Genomic DNA, 8870 nt, shown 5'->3' on the forward strand with positions numbered 1-8870 from the left:
TTATTATGTGTGTAAAAAGAAACACGTATTACAGGCTACTGAAGATGCGTCACAAATAAGGGAAACGAAACGTGTATGGCAAAAATCATAGCGAAACGCGTATGGCAAAAATCAAACTGCCTTTGATTTAGTTGCCTAGACAGAACACACCTCCAACTAAAAAACGAAGAAAACAAAAAAGAAAATAAAAACGTAACGCACCAAATGAAATGAAAGTTACAATATAAAAAATCTATACAACTGCACTGGATGTAGTGTTTCCTCAAGCACAGTAATTACCTTTTCACCCATGCGTTATTATGCACAACACACTTCTAAAGGTGTATAAACTAAAATATAAAGTGCATAACGTGATAGTAGTTACGAGAAGTGTAGAATTAAAGCACAGTTAAAAAGGCGCACATAACCGATGCACGAGACAACAAACTTTGCGATGCATCGCTTCAAACCACACGTACACAGCAATTTATGGTATTGTTAACTGTGTCTTTCTTCATGTTGTGCGATTATTCCACATCTGACCGTTCAAAAAAATTTAACATGGTCGATGTTAGAATAAAGCGTGTGGAATTTTGACACATCGTCACAGCAGGAGAAGAAAATTTCAGACATGGGGGATGACACTTAACACGCACCAAGTTCCTCACAGCCAACTCCAGAAAGCGAAAACACAATTGATTATTCGTCCACTGTGTATCATAGTTAAATTAATTTTTGTTTATTATAAATTACTTTGTTCTTCAGTACATATGAAATTCGGAAAAAATTACTTGACATAGAACATTTGTTAGCTGACATATTTTCAACAAATATTTTGTTACAGTTTTAAATGAAGTATTTTATAGTTGCAGAACCATTTCTTTCACTGTTATGATTCCTACAGCAACTGGAAGAATCGCTTCAATATTGCATGGAAGATGCCACTGGCATATGACAGAAATTAAGATGTGTTCGAAATGACTCGTGAAACTAACGGAAAATCTCTAAACTTAAACGAGAACCAAGAGCGCCCATTCAAGGGGGCAATGCCCTCCTCCTCTTCGACCGCGAGCTCTCAGGGGAAGTAAAAGTTACACAGTCAGACGTTTTTCTTTCAAGAAAATTAAGTTAAAGTCAATGTTATGTAGGTGTTTAAAAGAGTCGGAACTGGAACTTTTTTTATGGCTACTTACAAGTTGGCATTCGTCTTCCTAAATATTACACATACTCTATAACCCCAGGTCTAGAGCCCCTCCCTCCCAAAAAAAAGAAAAAAAGCCATCGGATGGGCGACCTTGACTACACTACTTATTGGGTGGCATCAATTTTTTCTTTTCCCTATGTTGTTTGATTATAACAACAACTACTGCAGCAAATACAATTACTTCACGCATGAGAAAGGTTTTGTAACTTTTCTAAGTAGTTCTACAACACCATGCAGACAGGCGCTCGTTCAAAAGGACATTTCCAAACGCTCATAAGGAAACTTTGATCTTTGCTGGTCTAATACCTGCTACTGGCACAAATAAAGAAATAATGTCATAGGCATCATACCTTTCTTGCAGTTTCTCCTGCACTCTTTATGGTCTCTGAAAACCACTCTAAGTCTTGATATTACCGCGTATTTTCTATCATAATCACAGTATTCATCAACATGGCATCGTATTTACACCATTTTAATTGTTGGTATAATAGTTTACAGTTTATTAACACGTGGTAATCCATGTTTCATTTTGCAAAATCATGATTAAATTAATCTTTCATAAGTCATCATGAAATTCTTTCGTGTGTCCACAATGAGACTGAATTGTATCCAAATACATATACTCTCTATTGTTATACGCTAATGGAAGAGTATTGAAATTGCTACTGGTCCATCTGTACTCAGGGACCAGAAACGATGGTAAAAGTAGAATATTTAATAACTTTAAGAGTAAATAATTAACTAAAGTATTGTTATTGTCCTAAATGCATACTGTATTAACACACTTTTCTGCTGTCACAATTTTGCATTGCACACTCTTGCTACGATATGATAAGTTGTATGTGTATTTCATTGTTAGCTGGATGGCCCCAAAAAGCTCCTGATTCATTGACTTGTCTACTCATTCATCGTGAAGTGTAGACCCCTAGAAGAAGGAGAATTTTCTGGATGTGAAACGAATCAAGACATGCATTTAAAAAAGGGCAACTTCTGAACACTTCATACGCATAATGTATTAGCTATAACATATTAGCATACTGAAAGCTGCGTTCAGTTATTGATCAAAGCGGAGGAGCGTAAGTGCAGTGCTCGTTATAATACATATCTTTGACCATACAAGACGAGCAGTGCTACGCTCATTCTTCCTCTGAATTCTTAATGCAACAGATGGTTGAGTTTGGCCACTGTACACAACGGTAATGCTGTCACAGTGAGAACAACAAGATTACGTGTGCACCAGGTTATATTTTTTAATAGTGGATCGCCTAGCCATGAAGTTGTTGTGAGAGAATGTAAAGAATCTTGTAATGTATGTCAAGAGCGTAGTGCTACAGACAGGGAGATGCTGAATGAAACGCACTTGGTGTCAGGAGAGCAATGCGTGAAGCCTTCAATGACTACCGTAGCAGAATATTGTCAAGTGGTCTTTCACAGAACCAAAAGAAATTTTGCTCGAATGTAAAGACTGTTAGTGACACCAAAGTTAGTGTCCAGTCCCTAGTGAATGAGACAGGAACTGAAATTGAGGGTAGCAAAGCAAAAGCTGAAATGCTTAACTCCGATTTCAAATGTTCCTTTACAAAGGAGAGCCCAGAATAATTGCCCCAATTTACCACTTAAAGATGAATGAAATAAGTATTAGTGTCAGTGGTTCTAAGAAACAGCCTAAATGGTTAAAACTGTGCAAAGCTCCAGGGCCCGGTGGAATCCCTTTCAGATTCTATGCTGAATTTGCGCCTGAGTTAGCCGCTCTTCTAACTATAACGTACCGTAGATCCCTCGAACAAAAAACTGTGCGCAGTTCTTGGAAAAAGGCACAGGTCACACCTGCCTACAAGAAGGGTAACAGAAGTGTTCCACAAAACTACCGACCAGTATCCCTGACATCGATTTGTTGGAGAATCTTAGATCACACACAATGAGGTATCTTGAACTGAATGACCTTTTCAAAGCTAACCAGGATGGATTTCGAAACCATCGATCATGTGAAACCCAACTCGCACTTTCCTCACATGACACACTGAAAGCTTTGGATCAAGGCGATCAGGGAGATGCTGCATTTCTTGGTTTCTGAAAAGCTATGACTCAGTACTGGACCTGTGCTTACTGTAAAAAGTACTGTACTATCATATGAGATATCAAGCGAAATTTGTGACTGGATTGAGGACTTTATGGAAGGGAGGACACAGCGTGTTATCTTGTATGGAGAGTCATCGCCAGATTTAGAAGTAACTTTGGGTGTGCTCCAGGGAAGTGTGTTGGGACCCTTGCTGTTCATGTTGTATAGTAATGATGCTGCAGACAATCAGGCTTTTTGCAGATGATGCAGTTCTCTATTATGAAGTACTATCTGACAGAAGCTGCGTAAATGTTCAGTCACATCTTGATAAGATTTCAACATGGTGCAGAGATTGGCAACTTGCTCTAGATGTTCAGAAATGTAAAATTTTGCATTTCACAAAACGAAAAAACGTAGTATCACTATAATATCAATGGATCACTGTTGGAATCGACCAACTCATACAAATGCCTAGGTGTAACACTTTCTAGGCATATAAATGGAATTATCACATAGATTCAGTCGTGGGTGAAGCAGGCGGTAGACTTCGGTTTATTCGTACAATCCTGGGGAAGTACAATTAATCTACAAAGTACATTGCTTACAAATCACCAATTCTAGAATATTGCTCAAGTTTGTGGGTCCCATACCAAACAGGACTAATAGGGGATTTGAACGTATACAGAGAAGGGCCGCACGAATGGTCACAGGTTTGTTTAATCCATGGGAGAGTGTCATAGAGATACTGAAGGAACTGAACTGGAAGACTCTTGAAGATAGATGTAAACTATCCCGAGAAAGTCTATTAACAAAGTTTCAAGAACCCGCTTTAAATGATTACGCTAGGAATATACTATAACCCCCTACGTATACTCACATAGGGATCGTGAGGATGAGATTAGAATAATTACTGCACGCACAGAGGCGTTCAAAGAATCATTCTTACCGTATTCCATGCGTGAATGGAACAGGAAGAAACCCTAATAATTGGCAAAATGGGACGTACACTCTGCCAGTATAGAGTATAGATGTAAAGTGAGGTTAACGGATATTTAGTTGCTCTAATGACCGACTAAATTCACAATACAAAGTAATGGAGAACAACGACCTCTAACACTCAAATCAAGTTACAAAATGACGGTAACACTGCGGGGAGCTACCAAAAAGTGTGGAAGACTGTATGGAGAAAGTGCAACAAAATCTGCTCATCTAGACAGCTCGGGAAACCAATGTCAACGATAAAACAAAATGCCACCAACTATAACGAAACTGAGTAATGTAACTTGCATGGTAAGGTAAGCAAGTAGTGCATTGCACAGAACTGGATTGTACGCCCACAGTTTCAACGTCTACATTTCCCTAAAATCGGCAATCTGTGCACTCACAGGCATCAAACGGCGACCGGGAGATGAGTGACTCAGGGCAGGCACCAGCACCAAGTGAATGACAACGAAGTGTAGATCTCCCACCAAAACACTCTACGTAAAAAAAAGACCCTCTGTGCAGAGGGGATGGCTCAATGCTGTTGCCAATGCGACAGACGAGAATATCGCTTATTTCCTTTAAAAATGAAGGAGTGCTGCATAAACTTCCCACTCTCGGTGTACGCAATGAACTAAACAAATAAGATGTTGATAACGGGATGGAGCAGTGGTCCATCGATGGGTCGGCTTCTTCTTTTCAAGCGCGAGGTGGGGCCATTCGATTCCATTACGTACATCAAATTTTGGAGCAAAAGCAATGGACCTTCCAGTACCCCGGTATTCGTGCATTGATGCCTGAACAGTACAGACCAAAACATCATACTCGGTTGTTCTCTAGGGATGGCAGTGGTAGCATGTAACCTTCCGCTCATGGCTAGGAGGGGCGCTAGCTGTGCTGACAAAAGCACAAACGAGCCACAGCCTTACATCCACTTAGCCCTACATCTGATCAGCTACCAGTGGACATTCGCCTTTTATAATGAGATTCACTGACCACCTCCTGCCGACGAAGTGGATCCTGAGACCACATCGGCAGAACACCTTCCAGCAACAAAAACATAAAGCTTTCCTCCTCGCAAATGTGTCACTCAAAATAAAACTGTCAACGAAATGGTGGCAACTAATTAAACCATTCCTGGAATTAATTAACTGCAACAATTAGCAGAATCAGAAAATTACGCCTAACAGGCGATTTATAATCAAATTATCACCTAAGATCAAATATGATACCTCAAGTTTGTACATGAATATAACACTCAGCAAAATCAAAATATAATGCCGGGAACTTCCATTCCATACAACATAAATCTGATATTCATAAAATTATCTTTTGACCTGGGTACACACTTCAGTCTTGATGTTTAATTGATTTAACTAATCAAAATTTTCTTTTCTTATATACTGAAAAACCTGTGTGTAACAAACATAATTCGTGGAGGTGTGCCCATCAGTTTCAACTTACGACACAATTACTACAACAAAAGGATGATAAGATACACAAAAATGTTCTTTCAAACAGTGCTGTAAAAATTATAATAATAAAATACTTCTTTGTATGAATGCGTCACACAGAAGAATAACGGTGGTAAATTTTTGTCGAAGGGCGTATTGTGTACATTGTATCTCATAAGAACCCTACAACTAACAGCATTTAGCGTTACATCTAATAGCCCCTATGTCAGAGAGTGCCTACTTATTTTTCTTTATACAATGTATTTAACTGTGTGCACAAAGACAAGAAATACATAAATGTTGTGTATTTAGTTGGATGAGTACATGTTGTGGAAGACTGTACTTTTGATGGATTATTCGGCAGTGATACGATGCACTACCATACCTCAACACTCTACTTAAAAAAATACAATTAGTATCTATAATGGTTTATAGAGCTATGTGCTGACTGCCTGTAGTTTTAACGTGGAAATAGATCACACAAAACGGCGTTACTGGTATTTGTATTATAGCCGATATAACGGTGGAATTTTCGTCTGCCCCATTACTCACCATAAAACCACAACTGGGAAACACTTTATTATACACTCGCTGCTATGTCTACAAGAAACACATCCTCCCCAGATGTGTTGTGGTCGTGTTTCTTGTAATGTTTCACCCAAAGTTTAGGTCGCTTATAAGAGGATCAAGCAATCACAATATCTCTTTCTAAATTTTTTGTATAGCACACGCAAACAAATTCCACATTGTAGTTTGTGCTACTCACAAAAACAGATCTAGAGAGGAAACGTCTACCAGTACGAGTTCTAATTTTTCTCTCATCTTAAGTTGGCTTTTGAACGACGGTTCTCAATAGAATTTTCATAAAAAAGGTGTGCTGATTCACCCTAATGGTAGCAAGTCTAGTATATAAGTTATTGGTCTTGGGAGAAGTCTTCTGCTTAGTAAGGGATGTGTTACAACTTATCCGCAAACAACAAGAGGTGTACTGCAAATAAATGTGGCCAGAAACGTCATAAAACACATGGGTTGATCATAACCCTTTTCTTTCTTCTTTATAGGAAGTAGTGTACGCCTGTCTTGTGATACGTCTGTCGTAATTTACCATCACATTACGTAGCGAAAACTCATTTTAATGAGAAGCTTGTTTTTTATTTACAAGAAGATGGATTGCCAATGGGGTCCCCAGTTTCAGGAGCCTTAGCAAATATTTTTGTAAACCACATTGAACAGATCATTTTCACAAAAATAGTAGCAAAAGAATAAAACATATGGATGACAACCTTTGCTTAATAGATGAACCACAAACAAAAATTGAAAAACTACATACTGACATCAACAAGATACATAAAAATATAAAATTCGCAATTGAACGAGAACAAAACGACCAAATTAACTTTCTGGATATAACAATCAAAAAACAAAACAATAAACATATGTTTGAAATTTACCATAAACCCATAGCAACGGACATTATCATTCTCCAATCCTCGAACCACCCACACGCACAAAAGCAAGCAGCACTTCGACACATGTTCCATAGACTCAGCGCAGTACCACTCACCAAAGAAAGCTACCAAAAAGAAATGTACACAATAATGCAGCTAGCACAAAATAATAGTTACAATAACACAGTCACAAAGCTAAACAACAAAATTAAAAGTAAAATAAAAGCAGAAAGCTCCATACCACCTACAACAACACAGCAGAACGAAACACAAACACGCAGTCCCATAACAACTACACAGGGTAATCAGAAAAAGATGAAAGAAAACACAAGATGGTACACAATGACATACAAACACAAACTCACCCATAAAATCATCAACATTTTCAAAAGACAAGGAAGAAACTTAGCATACACAACAGACAATTCTATAGAAAAATACACCCCAAAACTGACAAAAAACGGAGACATATAACAGAAAGTAGGTATATATCAGCTACTGTAGCACATGAGGGCCTGGAAATAGGGGACAAACCTCTCCGCATTTGCAGAAAACCTAAGAGAAAGTGACCACAAACCAATCAGTAGAGAAGATGACATGGAAGTAAATAGAATCAATAATAAAAAATGCCTCCTGACTATGCAAGAAAATTACCAGATACATAAAACCAAAGCAGAAGGGAAAATCCCGTTGAATGACCAAGTACACATGCCAAGCAATTCATTATTTACAGTAATAGATAAAACAATAGAATAACGTTCGCAAGAAGTATTAATATAATAATACTGTCCAATGTGATAATAATAGAACCCAACATCTTTACACTCACTCATCCATGAACCCCTCCACAGAATATCGAAACGAAGAGTCAGAACAACTGTCACCAAAGTTTTTAGCCACTCGCTAACAGCTAGTACCCCCCCCCCCCCCCAGCTAGTACACCCCCCCCCAAAATCTGCTCTATCCCCCCCCTCTCTCTATCTCTCTCTCTCTCTCTCTCTCTCTCTCACACACACACACACACACACACACACATACGGTATAAACATCATAAACAGAAGTTAGTATCGAACATATACTTCGTTAGGTTGGCAACAAATAGGTAAACATACCAAAGAAGATGAAACACGTAACGGAGTCGCAATATTTACGCTGTGAAACGCAGTGTGCGATGAAATAGTTGTATCGAGTGACAAAAGAACAATAGTCCACCACAAAAAAGAGTGAGAAACATGGTGAACAATGTGTGGAAGGCGAGAACACAAAAATGTGATTATAAGGCAGTGATAAACTGGTAGTGCGACCTCCAGACCAGATGTGAGGAAACACGGATCAGGAAATCGTAAGTAATTACTTTTTTTTACAAAAAATCGCGAAGTGAACTGTTTGATAATCTATAACTAACAAAACTGTATCGTTATAGATCCCAATGATGATGCCTTAGAAAAGGAGAAGACGAAACGCGTGTGGGATAAATAATGTAACTAGCAGCAGGAAAAGGCAGTTTTATTAACAAAACAAATATTCATATTTAATGTTCTCATCACGATTTTAAAAATTACACAAGTTACTGAAAATTGGTCACTGAACGTTTTCTTCTCAGTACAATCGACTTAAGAAATTCTCAATGCACAAGTAAACTATGCTACTATTCGTACTGTATCATTACTAATATTGTTCTCATTATTTAGTGAGATGTGTAAGAAAAAATTGTAGAGCGTTTTTATTCAGAGTCCACTGGCTGC

Source organism: Schistocerca serialis, chromosome 2, assembly GCF_023864345.2.
Source record: "Schistocerca serialis cubense isolate TAMUIC-IGC-003099 chromosome 2, iqSchSeri2.2, whole genome shotgun sequence".
NCBI classification, from domain to species: domain Eukaryota; kingdom Metazoa; phylum Arthropoda; class Insecta; order Orthoptera; family Acrididae; genus Schistocerca; species Schistocerca serialis.